Source organism: Tuber melanosporum (assembly GCF_000151645.1).
Source record: "Tuber melanosporum whole genome shotgun sequence assembly, scaffold_40, strain Mel28".
Classification (NCBI taxonomy): Eukaryota; Fungi; Ascomycota; class Pezizomycetes; order Pezizales; family Tuberaceae; genus Tuber; species Tuber melanosporum.
The window spans coordinates 637,942-655,097 of NW_003299085.1; positions in this window are offsets into that span (position 1 = coordinate 637,942).

Consider the following 17,156-nt stretch of genomic DNA (forward strand, 5'->3'; position numbering starts at 1 on the left):
TAATTACCAAAAAGGGTGTGATAGTTTCCAGGGTCTCCTAGTATTTACTCTTCCGGAGAATACCTGACGTTACGAGTTAAAGTTAAAGAGATACATAATTTGTATAAGAGATAGATGTAGTCCGTGAATGCTCAGAAACAGAATATAAATATCAAAGTGCCTCATAAGCTTTTAGACATCAGCAAGAAATGGAGAAGAGACAGTAACAATATAATATTGTTTTTATAATTCAACTCTAGTTTATCTTACTCTTAGTAGTCATAAATGAAATAAGTAATTATGTGTGCCTTATTAGACAAATTTCTGTCTATAAAAGGAATATCGATTGGCCAAGATAGTTCTGAGTCAATACAGATTATTTCTGCCTAACAGACAGGTATCACATGAGATAAGATATGAGGAAAGTAGTATGTTGAGACTGGCTATGCAAGGAAGTATTATGATCATTTATGAAGACTAATTGAAATATAATTGTGCCAAGGTTCCCACTACTTTCAAAAACATAAAGTGAAGTTCAAAGTAGGTGGCACTCCAAGGAGGTACTACACAGTTCAACAAAAGTAATAGCTCAATGACAGATTTACAGTAAAACAAACTTCTATAATCTCTCATCCAATTGTACCAAACTCTACCCATAGCATTCTACTACAAAAATATATCAATAAGGAGGTGAAAATCCAGCATGCAATAGATAAGATTGGTGAAGACAAGGGACTCAATGTTGCTGGATTTGTTTATGAATTTAAGGTTTTTGAGTAATAGTCTTGTAAATGTAGGGAGGGTCAACAATCATGCCAGCAGCAGGAGTCATCAAACCAGAAGCTCTCAGTCTATCAGGAATTAGCTCTCTGTTAATATGTTAACAGACTGGACCAAATTGGAACTTCAGCTGGCTATGACTATATCAGTTCCACAGGAAACTCAATTCTTGCATTATCTTATGGTGATTATACCATTCCACCTCCTACTGTATGCCAGATGTGAACATACTACTTCCTTCAACAATATCCTGAATTTCTATATTTGGAAGCAGAAAATGTTAGATGTTAACAGGAATCTATCCCATAATCTAGATCACATTTGAAAGCAGTTTGAGAAATATGAGAAAGTAACAAAAGAGAAGAGAATTGTAGATGCTGATATATATAATTTTGACAAAAGAGGGTTCTGGATAGGAATTGGTAGAGACTAGGAGGTAGTGATACAAGAACCTGACTGTCCTCTCAAGTTAGCCTACTCAAGCAATTGGGTATTAGTTACCTTGATTGAAATTATTAGCGGAGATCGTTAGGTTCTTCCTCTGATGTTTATTGTGCTGTATATACTACCCCTAGAGAATTAGTATACGAAAACAGGTATACTTGATTCTTACTTTGTTGGAGTTTCTGGTACTGGATACTCCAATGATGAGTTAGTATTGTATTGGATTTACTACTTCAAACACATTTTGGCTTTATGCCAGGTTAGTTCAAGGAGAATGCTTCTCCTTGATGGACGTGATTTGCTCTCAACTCATAAGTTTATTACATTTTGTGATGAAAAGTGAATTGTTCCGTTTTGCCTCCTGTTCCATTCCAAATATCATTTACAAACACTAGATGTAGTTGATTTTCTGTTAGGCAGTAACAATTTATCTAGACTATGAAATTGTCTAAGTCAACTGAGATTAGTTTCTGTAGTTGGAGATTTGTTTAGTAAGGCTGAAAGTGTCACTCATTTCATTTATGACTAGCAGTAGTGAAGTGAAGTAAAATAGAATTGTGTGAACAATATTATATTCTTAAGGTCTCTTCTGTATTGCTTGATGATATCTAAAAGCTTGCAAGGTACTTCGATATTTATATTCTGCATCTGAGTATTTGAGGACTACATTTATTTCTCATATAATATATGTCCCTCTCAAACTATAACTTACAACATTGGATATTCATAAGAAGTTCAAACACTAGAAGACCCTGAAAACAATCTCATCCTCTTTGGTAATTACTATTTTGCTTATTGGGGAATAGTATTGTTCACAATAGTAATTATCTGATCTTCAGAGTTTTTAGACTGATGATCAAGTTCTCAAGTTGAACTGTATTAGTTCCAAAGCTCTTTCTCATTGATAAAATGATCAGTTTTATCAATAGATCATGTCTGCAGGAGTAGTCATATATGCAACCCTTCTAGGTTGCCAACTTTAAACTTTCATGACTTTTGATTCAACTGACAGATATTTGCCTATTGATTCACAGGAAGTTAATCAACTGGATTTGCAGAAAATCCCTTAGTTGGCAACTCCGTGTTGTCCTAAGTGACAGGACTTTGGTCGTTGTTTGGTATTAGTGATAATTCATGCATCTATGATATATTCCTTGACTTAGTGGTAATATTCCGAGAAGTCCTTTCACTTTTTTGGTATTGTTCCTAGGAGTTCTAAACTCTTTTAATTATTGTATTGTGGATAAAAATGTGTTGGCTCTGTAGAGATCCTCTAAAATTCAATATCATATTCTATGAAAAAATGTCCTATTACTTAAGGACCATACCAAAGATATCTCCTATTTGGAGTCTAGTATTCTCTCTGGATAGTTGACAGATTTACTCTGTTCTAATTCCCAAACCTAGTTGAAGGTCTCCTCTCATATAACCTACAAGCATGATCCTGTCAGACGGATGGTAGTGATATATATAGTGTCATGCTCAGACCTTCAATTCTGTAATGTATTTTACCCAGTAAAGAGTCATTCCCCAGTAATGGGTCACACTATCTCAACTATTTCTTTTAACAAATTTATAATTTGTAGGTGGATAAATACTTGGATTTTCTTCTAATTTTATTTCAGGATTGCTTTAAAGGTATAGAACTAGTCTGCTAAGTTTTAAAGTATTTCCTGCATTTTTCCATCTGTAAATAGAACAAGTGAAATGTCATGATTTTGTAACAAATGGTAATAAAGAAAAAGAATAAATTGTGCAAAATATGAAATATTTCTCTGGTTAAGAATATAGGTAATATACCATGAGACCTATAAGTTATGGAAGAGTAGGGTAATATTTGAGGTCGAGTAAGAGTTTTAAAGAGTTGGTGTCTTTTACTCTTTGGACTTAGGAAATCTTAACCTGCTACCAACATACTTTCAACATCAAATTTCACAAACAGATCTCATTACAGCAATAGCAAACAACAAACCTGACCTGGAGGTTTGTCTTCAGACAGCTATTGATGGCAAAGAGAAGGATCCAGCTCTCTCCATACGCTATTTGGCTGAATTTTTTAGAGTTTCCAATAATACTCTTCAGAATTACCTGAAAGGTCGCACTACATCCCAGAAAGCTGCTCACGAAAGCCAGCAGCTACTGATATACCTGAAAGAGAAGGTTATTGTCCACATGATTGGAAATTAGAATGATCATAGCATTCGCCTCCGCTGAGGACATGTTTTATAAATAGTGTACAAAATTCTGAAAGCAGTAGGTAGAGTTGTGGAGATTGGAAAGAGGTGGGTTGACAGGTTTGTTCATAGACACTCAGGTATTTAAACCAAGATTGGTAAGAGTATTGACAAGTGGAGAGCACTGGCTACAGATGTCTCTATTTTGAAAGAGTATTTTGAGAGATTTTATGTATGGAAGAGCAGATATCAGATCTGATCAGAAAATATTTGGAATACTGATGAGAAAGAATCTGCAATGGGATTAGGTACTGGTGAAACTGTTCTCCACTACACTGGAAGAGGGAATCCAAATATAATACAGAATGGTAAGAGAGATTGGGCTACAGTTATTGAAGCAGTTGCTGGTGATGGGAAAGTATTGGCCCCTCTTGTGATTCACTCTTCCACAGCTCATCTCATGGGCTACTATTTAAATATCAACTATGAGATTGACAATGATGCCTTCTTTACCTACTCCAAAGCTGGATATACCTCATCTGAGATTACCATTGATTAGTTTGATTAAATCTTTAAACCTAGATCACATGCAGCAAATAGAATTACAGAATACTGAATACTTGTCCTTGATGGCCACAGCTCCCATGTCAACAATATTGAGTTTAATGAACATGCTCTTACCAACAATGCACACCTCATCTGTCTTCCTGCTCATACAATGCATATGCTGTAGCCCTTGGATATCAGATTATTTTCACGTTTGGGGAACTATTATAAGCAAACGCTTGAGGACTTTCAACGTAACCAAGTGTCCTTTTGGAACATGTGTAAAGAAGACTTCATGTCACGAATGTGGCTTAGCGAGAAAAGGGTTTTCACGTGACGCATAGTTATGAGTCACTGGTAAGTTATTGTTTCACACATATCTCATTAGGGTCATATGATTTGTTATGTGTGGGATTTGTGATGCTTTCGCACATGGCTCAAGTATGAGTCATGGGAGGTGCACCTGACAAGTATGCCTTGCGAGTATGCCTTGCGGGTAAGCCTTGCACATATGATTTATGTTTTGCACATGACCTCATTATGAGGTCATGGGCTTCGCGCATATGACTCAGTCGAGTCATATGACTTGTTTATTGCGTTAAGATTGGTTTATGAGTTTTGTACATGACCTCGCTATAAGGTCATGGGTTTTGAGCATGTGATCACTTTGGTCACATGATTAGTTTGTTATGATTTGGCTTCGCACATGTGACCACTTTAGGTCACATGACTACAGGCGGGAAGAATACTATATAAGGAGGCCGACGTGGCTGAGGAAGATAGGTTCTTTACGCTTTGTTCTCAGTACTTTTCCTCGTCCTTGATGTCGCTTCGCCCCGAGTGTTTCTTTCGCCATCATGATGGGCCTTGATGCCTTGGATTCTAGAGGAGATATCTGAGTTCGCTCAGTAGTTCCTGGGGTCTTTGGTGTTGAGGCTTGTTAGGTGTTGCGTGGCGGATAACTTGTTTGCGTCTCGTTTTGTTGGGTTGGTTATCTCATGATGCTAGCACTTCGAGCACTTCATCACGGTCGCACATGAACCTCTTTCGGTAAAATGTCTACGGCTTCCTGTCCATCGTCCACTCTCAGGTTTCGCGTTCGATTGGGGGGACTGAACATTGTGTTTGGGCGGATCACCCGTGTCGTTCTTTGGGCCGGCTCATGTTTTTTGTTGGGTTTTAATGGAGTCCTTAGTTCTCGCAATACAAAACGCCCTTGGATTAGACTGATGACCTTCCCAAGTATCAACTCGTCGTACCGGCCGCATCATTTCCTCAAGGGAGGGGGCCTCGCCGGCCCCTCCCTGTCTTGTTACTTTACGTTTCTATGGTCGGAATCCTACGATGTTGTTTATCACCGTTCCCTTGGAAGTTTTGTTCTTGCGGCATATACGGTGGTTCAGTCAGGTGTCACCTCCTCGCTATGGTGGGGATGGCTTTGACCCTGAAAAATCTTACCCCCTGGTGTGGTTTTTCTTTGCTGCCTGGGGTGGTGTGGGACGATTGTCTGCCAGACACTCGCGTTGTTTGTGTGTTTGGGTGGTTCAGTTGTGGTTTGTGGTTGGCGGCTTCACCCATTGCAAGTGGGGCCTACCTTCTGATTGCCTGCTTCTGTTCTTTCGCCCTCCCCCTTCTTGTCGCATCACTTGGGGATGCCTCTTACCTGTTGTTCGGTCCGTGCCTGTTGCCGGACCTGTGGGGCTGGCTTCGGCTGGCTCCGCTTACCCTTTCCCAGCTCAGTTGAACTTCAGTTTGGCTGGGTTGGATGGTGTGGCAGGTGCTGGTACCTTCGGGTGTTGGTGCTGCCTCCTTTGTGGCTCCTGGCTGTGGCTGGTGGGCCCCCCTCGGCTATATGGAGTCGGGGGTTGTGGCTCTGTTGGCGTGGCCAAGACCAGTGGCCGCCCGATGGGGTTAGGTCTAGCTATCCTGTGGCTGTCAGATGGTTGATCTGTCTGAGGGGCTGGGAGGGCTGGATGGGCTCTGTAGCGCCTGGTGTGTGGGGCTTGGGGGGGGCTGATTGGCGGGGGAGAGGCACCTGCGAGCACCGGTCAGGCATGCGTCAGGTTGGGCGATGTCTAATTAAGTGTTTCCGACCTGATACGGCATTGGGTGAAGCTGCTGAGTGCTGTAAAGCTCCTCGGTGACCCGGATGGTTGATGGCCACCTGTGCGGATAGTGGGTTGCGACCACCTGGTTGGACTTGTCTGGGTTCTGTGTGCTGGGTTTTGTGGGGTTTGTTTGGTTTCTTTGGTTTGGCAATGGGTATGGCTGGTGGGGACAAGGCACCACGGGTGGGAGATAGGCCCCACTGACCGTTTCAGTCTGTCACTACCTCTATGTATTTCCTATGTTTATGAGTTTGTTTTGGGGGACAGGTAGTGGGTACAGGTCCTCCTCACCATTACGCTCTCCGGAGGCACTTGGCAAAGTGGGTTCATAGGGTCGACGGCCTGGCATGCGGATGTGAGAGGTGGACATGTTGGTCACCTCCTCTCTGCCATCGTGTCGCCTGTAGTTTATGTTTTTTTTAGGTTTGTTTTTGGTTTTCTACTGTGGAGGAGGTGTTGCGGGACGGTGTTCAGACCGGGTGGTAGTGATTTTATATTTGTTGGACGAGGAACTTGGTTGGGTTGGTCTTTTGCTCGGCTTTGGCTACGCTTAGTGCTGGTTGGCTTCATACCAGAGGGGCTACGGACTTGGACCGGGGCAGGCGTTGGGTTGTTTGATGGTCTTGTAATTAGTTTCCGTGCAGGCATGACTCGGGGATGGCAGGTGCGGGACCGTAGACTTAGTTAGCTTAGGATTAGTGGTATACCGGTTAGCAGTATCCCTGTGCCGGCTGGGGCTCGTCGTATGCCAGTGTTGGCGGTACGAGTTTAAATAAAATTAGATTGACTTCTAAGTACTTTTCCTATTTATTACTTTAACGAATATAAAACACCTTTACAATCTTTATCTTTATTGAAACGTTATTATTACATCAAGAAGTGCTCATAACGAAGACGAGTTAGAGAAAGCTTACGATAGGGGTTTCTGATAGAAGACAAAGGTCTTGTACTATCGGTAACGTAGGCAGAGGCCTAGAGCTATCATAAGACAAAGAAAGAAGGAGATAGGAAAGATAAGTATCGTTCCCCGTCGCCAAGAACTAACTATCTAAAAGGGGATCGTTACACTTCTATTCAATACTACAAAGGACAAGAGAGAAGGCTATGACATCAGAGAATGTAGTGTCTACTTGGTGTGCTAGTGGAATGATCTTATTCAACTGACAATGTGGCCTTCAAAGCTCCAACCTTCAACTGAATGCTACTCCAGCTATTACCCTTTCAGCAAGATTTTCTAGCCTTCATCCCTTGAGTGGAAGAGATGACAGGGCTCACAAAGTTGACCAGATCAGAAAGAAGACAGCCGAGTTTGCAGATCTTGGTGAGGCAAGTGCTTTACTCTACCAAGCAATTGAGCTTGCAGAAAAGACACAAACTCAGTCAATTCTGGACAAAGTGACAATAAAACAACTGGAGGCTATAGAGCCAAGTACGCCTGACTGCTGGAAGATCAAAGCAGGGCTTCTACTTTATACAAAGGTGCTTTGTGAATTGTATAAAAAGCATGAAAGGGATGATCTCCCAAAGAAGACCACAGCTAAAGCAGGAAGAATTAGGAGAGGAGCCAAGGGCAAGAAACCAGCAGCCTCAAAGAAAGAAATCAAAGTAGAAAAACCAAGAGTAGTCCTCCCTGATGTTTCAGAAAGTTCAAAGAATGAATCCAGTGCTGAAGAGGAAGATCAAGTTGTATGTATATTGTCTTACCCTGTCCTCTCTGTTGAAAAGTCTGGCTTACAATCAATAGTTACCAGAATTGAATTCTGCAACTTTCAGTGCTAGCAGCAGCTGTTCCTACAGATCTACCAGGCGTTTAATCAATTATTCTATGAAGGGGCAATGGCAATATCACTATTGGCTGAGATCTAGAATATCCTCATATAATATCACTCTACTGGATTCCGAAAATTTACTTTTCTAAAACCTTTTATATTTTGTAATTGTCGTTTTTAATCCTAATTCTTCACTTATGTCAAATTACAGAAGCTTAAATTGAAATGTGGTTGTGGAATCTTACTTTTTAGTTGAGTACAAAAATTTGGATACATGACCTATTACTGAGTGAAAGATGTTAGCATTATAGTCACAGGATGTAACTTAGCAAGATATGAATGATGATGTGCAGGCCCCGTAAGGGGCCCAGAGAACGGTGTTGGAGACCAGAGATTCTGATCCCAAGCCAGGTTACCCTACTTATAGTAGTTTCTAGGCATCAGATCCCAGTTTTCCTAATATTTCCAGCCATATAAGTAGTACCATGCTGAGGTACTGGATGTAGCTACCAGACAGGCTGCTCGGAATTCAACAAAGTTGAATCTTTTACAGCAATTAATTCAATTTACTTACAAACCTTGAAGTCTACAATAATACTATCTACCTTAAAAAAAATCTGGTCCAATCCCTACTAAACTCTATGTTCATGAATAACCTTCCACAATTGAACTATTCGATCAACAGCTTGATCATCCTCGAATACTATTTCCTCACCCAGAAGATGTCCAATATAGAGTTAAAACTATCCAGTTACTAAAATAATTTACTGACTCTTTGCATACCAACTTTCATAATATTTCTCCTACCTCTACTCTTCAACTTATAATATCTCAAGGGGAGCATTGCTTAAGCTCAAAGTGCAGCACTGATTATGACAAATATTTAAAATACAAAGGCTGCTGAACTTGTGCAGGCTGTAAGATAAAAGTAATCTTGCTATGCAATCCAATGTGAGCAAGTACTTTATCTACATGAAGCATGAGCAAAGGTTGCTCAAAAAGAGAAGAATAGAATAGAGAAGAAGCTTCCAAAAGCTCAACAAATTTTAGATAATGCACAAGATGTAGAGGATCAAAAGGTTAGAAAACAGGAGAAAGAAAATTTCAAAGAGATGAGAAAATGTGTCAAGGAAAAAACCAAATGTGAAAAGCTCTATTTTCTATTTTGCTATAAAATTGAATATCTCATAAACTCATCTAATTACATGTAATAAATCGATCATTGAGTTGTTACTATCATTGAACTATGTGGCACTCCCTTATAGTACTTCCTACATTGAACATTGCCTAGTGTTGTTCGAAGTGGTAAGAACCTTGGCAGAGTTATCCGAATTTCACTTCTCCAATAGTTGCCTTGCTGGCTTCCTAAGTTGTCATTTAATAATCCTTCAATTCACAATGAACAAGTCATGTAAGATGCTGCAGAATTACTTAAAAGGTATTCTCTCCCTGTTATATCTTAATGAGTGCAATTCTCTGATCAGAAGTGGAACGAGCAAGGAGGAGAGAGTAGTTGGTTGCTACTTTCTTGATAGTATTTGCAACCTTGATGAAACTTCTTTCTCCTGCAAGTACCTAGAGGATTAGCCTAATGCGAACAAAGGTAGTCACTCTGCTCAAGTTAAAGTAAGTAATAGTGGCTAGGACAAGAGTCAGGCTATATTGAAAATAAAGGCTCACCATGCCCATGACTACCTGTCACGAATGTGGCTTGGCATAGAAAAGGTTTTCATATGACTCATAATGATAAGTCATAGATATGTTATTATTTTGTGCAAATGACTCATAATGATGAGTTATAAGTATGTTATTATTTCGTACAAATGACTCATTTGGGTCATATGACTTATTATGTTATGATTTATTATGTTTTGCAAATGACTTGATTATGAGTCATGAGATATACACCTGGTGATATGCCGTGCAAGTATGCCTTGTAGGTATGCCTTGCATATATGATTTATGTTTCGCACATGACCTCGTGATAAGGTCTTGGGTTTCGCACATGTGACCACTTGGGATCATATGATTTGTTTATCGTGTTATGATTGGTTTAGGAGTTTTAGCACATGACCTTGCTACAAGGTCATGGGATTTAAGCACGTGACTACTTTGGTTATATGATTACTTTGTTATGATTTGGTTTCACGCATGTGACCACATTGGGTCACATGACTTAGGGTGGGAAGAGCACTATATAAGGAGGTTGGTAAGGCTAAGGAGAATAGGCTCTTCATGCTTTGTTCTAAGTACTTTGCCTCCTTCTTTTACCTTATGTCGGATGTGAAGGTTTGGTCTCGATGCAATCAGAGCCCTTGATTTCTACCTCATGATAGGCTTCAAGTCTTTAACTTTGAACACCTTTCAGGGGCTTCGTTGTTATACCTCCTCCTATGCTTGCTGGAAGTCCTTTCTTCCTTCTACTTATCCTTTCGGTTGTTCACTACAGTCGCCTCCTCACGGTCACAATGGCTAAGCAAGCTTCTGCCTCCTCTGCTATATCTACTCTATGTTCATTGTAGTTCTGCCTCGTGCCATCGAGAAGAACTTTGTCCTAGAGGACGAAGTCTCTCGCCTTCGGCATCACATCTCCATCCTTTTTTGGTGATTTCATCACGCTGAGAAACAGATATCAACGTTGTCGGCTGCCCTGGCCTCTGAACGTGATACAGTTCACGGTCTGGTTACGATTCTGGTGGCTGAAGCTCCTATAGTTATACCGTCTTTGCCTGTCCCCTCGGTCACTTCGGTTACTACAGTGGTCTCGGTTAAGGGGGATGGGCTAGACTTTGAGAATTCTCAGGCTCCAGCGGAGGAGCTCCCTCAGGGGAATATTGAGCCGCCGGTTATCCCAGCCCCTGCTGCAGCTTCGGTTGTAGATGGTGGTGTGAGTGGACTGGTTCCTGATTCGTCGGGTCTGATTGAGGCGCTGGCTCCTGGTATAGGTGAGGTGAATCCTGGTATGGTGGCACCAGTTGCGGTGGTATCACGTCCTTGGGGGGGGAAAGATGCCTGAGTCCTCTGTGGCTGAGCCTGTAGCTGGTCTGGGTAAGGCCTTTAGTGGCATCCCCCTGTGGCGGTGGGTGGTGATGAGGGTGGCCTGTCCACTCCTGTTGCTAGACCTGTGCCCGGGGTTGGGAAGAGGAAGAGAAACAAGAAGTGCTGGATCAAACAAGACCAGACCTCACCTGTGCTGCTTGTCTCTGACTCGGAAGAGTCATCGCCTTCGCTGGTATGCTACCATAAACTGGCTATTACAGAGTCCGGGGCAGGTTCGCCGCCTGTGGAGTGAGCTGAGGAGTTGGAGGAGGAGTTGAATACCTGGGCACGTTCGGTCAAGTGCTGATGGCTTGGGGACTATATTGTCCTAGCTGCTTCCATTGAAGTTTATGGGCTGCGCTACCAGTGTGGTGCCCCCCTGATTCTCTACGACGGTTCGTACCACCTTGGCTAGAGAGCCCTTGTCCTGTAAGTCAGCTTTCCCTCAGGTCTACGTGCTTGGGTATTGGATGCTTCATTTGTTTAGGAGTGGGGATGGGTGTCGGGGCAGTTGGCGTGGTGTCCTGGAATGATTGAGTGGGGGGACTTTGGGGGTTTTGTCACGAACGTGGCTTAGCGAGGAAAGGGTTTTCACGTGACGCATAGTTATGAGTCACAGGTAGGTTATTGTTTTACACATATGACTCATTCGGGTCATATGATTTGTTATGTGTGGGATTTGTGATGCTTTCGCACATGGTTCAAATATGAGTCATGGGACGTAGATAGGGCGAGTGTGCCTTGCGAGTGTACCTTGCGAGTATGCCTTGCGGGTAAGCCTTATATATATGATTTATGTTTTGCACATATGACTCGGTCGAGTCATATGATTGGTTTATTGCGTTATGATTAGTTTGTTATGATTTTGTTTCGCACATGTGACCACTTTAGGTCATATGACTTTGGGCAGAAGAACACTATATAAAGAGGCCGATGCGGCTGAGGAGGATAGGTTCTTCACGCTTTGTTCTAAGTACTTTTCCTACTTATTACTTTAAAACAAATATAAAACACCTTTACGATCTTTATCTTTACTGCGACGTTATTGTTACGCCAAGGAAGGTTCTCCATGAAGAGGAGTTAGAGAAAGCTTACGATAGGCATTCCCGATAGAAGACAAAGGTCTTGTACTATCAGTAACGTAGGCAGAGGCTTAGAGCTATCGTAAGACAAAGGAATAAAGAGATAAAAACGAGAAGTATCGTTCCCCGTCGCCAAGAACTAATTATCCAGAGAGGTATCGTTACATTACAAAGCGTCACCTAGTGCGACGCTAAACGATACAAGACGGCATCCTTCAACCCAGACAGGGAAGGAGATATTGACATAGACGATCAAAATCTTAATCTAGGAGGATTCAGCGACGCCCTAGACCACGTCTCAGCAGAACCCTCGAGAGCAGCAAGCCCAATAACCCCAGAGAAAGGATCACCAGCCGATCGCTCTCCTGCTGGAACTCCACAACCCGAGAGAATGTTGGGATCCGCAGTACCTGGGCCACCAGCCCCAGCCGTTCCGGCACCAGGAACTAGTATACTTGGGATGACTGAAAATCAGTTTCAGGCATTTCTCGCAGCAACAAGAAACACAGGACAAGGCAACATCCAACGACCAAAAGCAAAGGAGCCTGACACATATGAAGGAGCCGAAGATAAGCTACAAATATTCTTAGCGCAATGCGAGAGATATTTTGCTGTTAAGGGATACGGAGATCACCATGATGAAATTAAGATTCCATATGTGGAATCTCTACTCAGAGGACTCGTGGGACAATGGATCATGCCCTTCCAAGATGGAAGGAAGCAGAGAGGATGGTTCACATATGAGGAGTTCAAGGCAATACTCTTCGAGCAATTCGGATATCCAAATGCCAAAGAAACCGCAAGACGAAAGCTGGAAAAACTCTAACAAGGAAAACAAACATTCTCGGCATACTGGAACGAATGCAGGCTATTGGAATACGAGGCTGAATTTGATGATGCTACTCTCTATATCATCCTCCTGAGAAACTGCAGCGAGAGACTCCGAGATACATGGGGAATCTCAGACTTGCACTATACTACAGCAGAACGATTTGCAAGATGGGTGATTGATAAGGAAAGCAAACTAAACATGGTTCGAAGCAACTCGGAAAACACTATCGCACATAGGGTGGTCCAATCATCCAGGAATGTGGATGGGACCTTCAAACCACAAGCAGCTCGTGGAGAAAGTCGAGCATTACCACCAGGCGAGCCAAGGGAATTAGACAAGTCAAGAGCAGGACCTGCTTTGAACCTGTCTAAGGAAGAATACGCCAGAAGAATGAACGGGAAACTCTGCCTGACATGCGGGAAAGCAGCGCATCGGATACAAGAATGCAGAAGCCGACCCGACAGCGGATACCAAGAGACCAGAGCTGCTAGAAATAATTGTTTCCAAAGTCAAAAAAGGAGCAACATTCGCGAAATGATCGCAGAAGATTCACCGGCGGAAAACGACGAGGGTACCCAGTAAACGGTGGTCTGGGAGACCCAAGATGTGGACCTGGAAAACCCATCAAGATAGCGAACTACTACACGGCACTACACACGCAAAGAGGAGAGGGAGACGGAGATCATGTGATGATCAAAACAAAGATATACTACAAAGAAAACGAAGAAACAACAATATATGCAATGCTCGACTCTGGAGCTACCGAAGACTTCATCGACAAAGAAATATGCGACAAATACGGCCTCCACATCAAACAAGCAAAGAAAACAAGACAAGTCTACCTAGTGGATGGAAAGCCAAGCGCTATGGGTCCCATAACCCATATGACGACAGTACCTATGGACATTGACAGCCATAGAGAAACGGGAACCTTCCAGGTGGCAAATCTTAAAAACCATGAGATAGTCCTAGGGATGCCATGGTTAAGAAAGAACAATCCGACGATCAATTGGAACGAGAATAAAATGATCTTTACCAGTGAACTATGTGCCACACAATGTCTCAATAGTTCACCGGTGGTTTACTCGACACCGATAAGAGAAACGGAAGAAGAAACTTTGCATGCAAAGTTTAACGAGATACGGCAAGATAAGAAAGTCCGGATACGAAGACTGGACCAAGAGGCAAGAGTGCCTACCAAGGGTTCCAAAGGGGCAGCAGGACACGACCTGTATGCCAACGAAGAGATCAAGATACCTGCCAATGGACAAGCAATGATAAAGACAGGAATAGCCATCGGACTACCAGAAGGCACCTATGGACGGATAGCACCCCGCAGTGGTCTAGCAGTCAAACATCGACTCATGACCATGGCAGGGGTGATCGACGTCGACTATACAGGAGAAGTCAAAGTGGTCCTAGCGAACCTGGCTCAAGAGGACTACCAAGTCCAAAAGGGCGATCGTATCGCACAGTTGATAATTGAAAAAATCAACAATGAGGATCTACACGAAGTAGATCAACTGGAAGGAACCACAAGTGGAGAAAAGGGATTTGGAAGCACAGACCAAAACCAGCCCGATACAAAAACAAAAATCGAGATCAAGGAGATTACAGCACAAGCCTTTGGGAAGTACTATCAAAGAGGAGATCCAACAGGAATTCTCAAATGGACATACGAAGACGAAAAAGCAGTCCTAGCAAAAATCAATATCAGCACAGAGCTAGCAATCCAAGATAAGAAATACCAAAGCAAAAAAGGATGGAAAGAATTGGTTCCAAAAGAATACCATCAATTCACGAACCTATTCCAAGAAGAGGAAGCTACAGGGCTACTACCTCGAAGACCAGGAATCGATCACGAAATTCAGCTGGACAAAGACGAAAAAACAGGAAAAACAAAGGAAATTCCCTACAAAGGTTATACCCACTAGGAGAAGCAGAGCTCGAAGAACTTAGGAAGTACATCGAGCAAAACCTGCAGCGAGGATGGATCAGGGACTCTTTCGCATCAGGGGGATCGCCAATACTATTCATCAAGAAAAAAGACGGAAAGTTGAGACTCTGCGTAGACTACAGAGCCCTCAATTCGGTTACCAAGAAGGATTGATATCCGCTACCCTTGATTGGAGAAGCACTGGATAGACTACGGTCAGCAAAATACTTCACCAAACTTGACATCGAGGATGCATACCACAACATACGCATCAAGGCAGGAGATGAATGGAAGACTACATTCGCCTCAAGATACGGAATGTTCGAATGCTTGGTTATGCCCTTCGGGCTAACCAATGCACCGGCTTTATTCCAGAGATGGATCAACAGGGTACTCAATAAGTACCTCGACATATGCTGCATTGTATACTTGGATGATGTACTCATATACTTGGAAAACATACAACAACACCAAAAGGACATTAGCAATATCATGGCCGCAATACAAGGATCAGGAATGAAGATCAAACCAACAAAATGCGAATTCCATAAAGAAGAAATGGAATATCTTGGATTCATTATTAATCGCAGTGGGGTCAAGGTCGACCCTGTCAAGACAGCAGCCATATGGGATTGGGCAAAACCAAACAACAAAACAGATGTTCAATGCTTTATGGGATTCTGCAACTTTTATCGAATGTTCATAGAGGGGTTTAGCAGGCTTGCAAAACCACTCTATAACCTAACGAAAAAAGACAAGAAATGGGAATGGGGAGAAACGGAACAAAAAGCATATGATGTAATACGAACGCATCTAACATCGGCACCCATGTTGGTCCATTTCAACCCAAACCAAAGGACAATGATCGAGATGGACGCCTCAAATTATGTATGCTCAGGCATACTATCGCAACAATGCTGCGATGGAAAATGGAGGCCAGTGTCCTATCGATCCAAGAAAATGACCCCCGCAGAGTGCAACTACGATGTTGCAAACAAAGAACTATTAGCAATAGTTCAAGCATTAAAAGAATAGAGAAGATACATTTCGAACAATGACCATCCAGTCCGAATTCTAACCGACCACAAGAACCTGGTACCGTTCATGACTACGAAAGAACTGAACGACCACCAGATAAGATGGATGGAACACCTCAGCAAATACAACTTCAAAATCGAATACTGACCAGGCAAAGAAAGTGGAAAGCCAGATGCTCTCACAAGGATTGCAAGAGACAAACCACAAATGAAAGAAGATGAAAGACTCAAACAAAAAACACGAACACTACTACCAAAAACCTACTTCGAGGCAATGGAGGTTATCCAATTCACATCAAAGGAGGAAAGAGGAATCGAGAACACAAATGAGAAAGACAAAACAGTTCAGACAATAAGAGAAGCCTTGGAGGAAGGAAAAAAAGAGATGAAAGGAATTGCTCTGGGTTTATGCCAATGGAAGGACGGAAATATGTGGTACGATGGAAAACAATGGGTCCCGGAAGAAGAGGAGATAAGGACAAACACCATACGACAACACCACGATATCCGAACTGCAGGACACGGGGGAATGGCTAAAATCACGGAATTCATCACGACGTCATTCTATTGGCCAGGACTACGTGAAGATGTCAAACGATATGATAAAATCTGCGACATATGCCAAAGAACGAAAACGGCTAAACACGCACCATATGGATTACTAAAATCAAACGAAGTTCCCGAACAACCATGGGAAACAATTACTATGGATTTCATCACGGACCTACCAATATCGGAAAATTGCGATAGCATCCTGGTCGTGGTGGATCGTCCGACCAAAATGAGCCATTTCATTCCGGTTAGAAAGGATATTAACACAAGGGATTTTATACAAACCTTCTTCAGAGAGGTCTTCCGACTTCATGGCCTACCAAAGAATATCATCACCGATCGAGGAACACTATTCACATCGGGACTATGGAAAAAGGTAACCGGAGAAATGGGAATATAAAACAGAATGAGCACAGCGTTCCACCCACAAACTGATGGACAAACGGAATGGGTAAATGCGATACTCGAACAATATTTAAGGGCTTACGTCAATTATCAACAAGATGATTGGTACGAGCTGTTATCAATGGTCGAATTCGCATACAACAATGGAAAGCAAGAAACGATCGGCACAACACCATTCTTCGCGAATTACGGACAACATCCACAAAGTCAGACCACATATCATACGATTAATGATGTGATACCGGAGAAAACGGATAAGGGAAAACTACACGAAACCTTACAATACGAGATGCGTCAAGCACAACAACGGTAAAAAGAACAATACGACAAGCACCAAAGACCGGATCCGAACATACAACCGTGAGATATGGTATGGCTAATACCATGCAATATCCATACGACATGACCATCAAAGAAATTGGACTACAAGAAAATTGGACCCTTCAGGATATTGGAAAAAGTGGGCAGCCAAG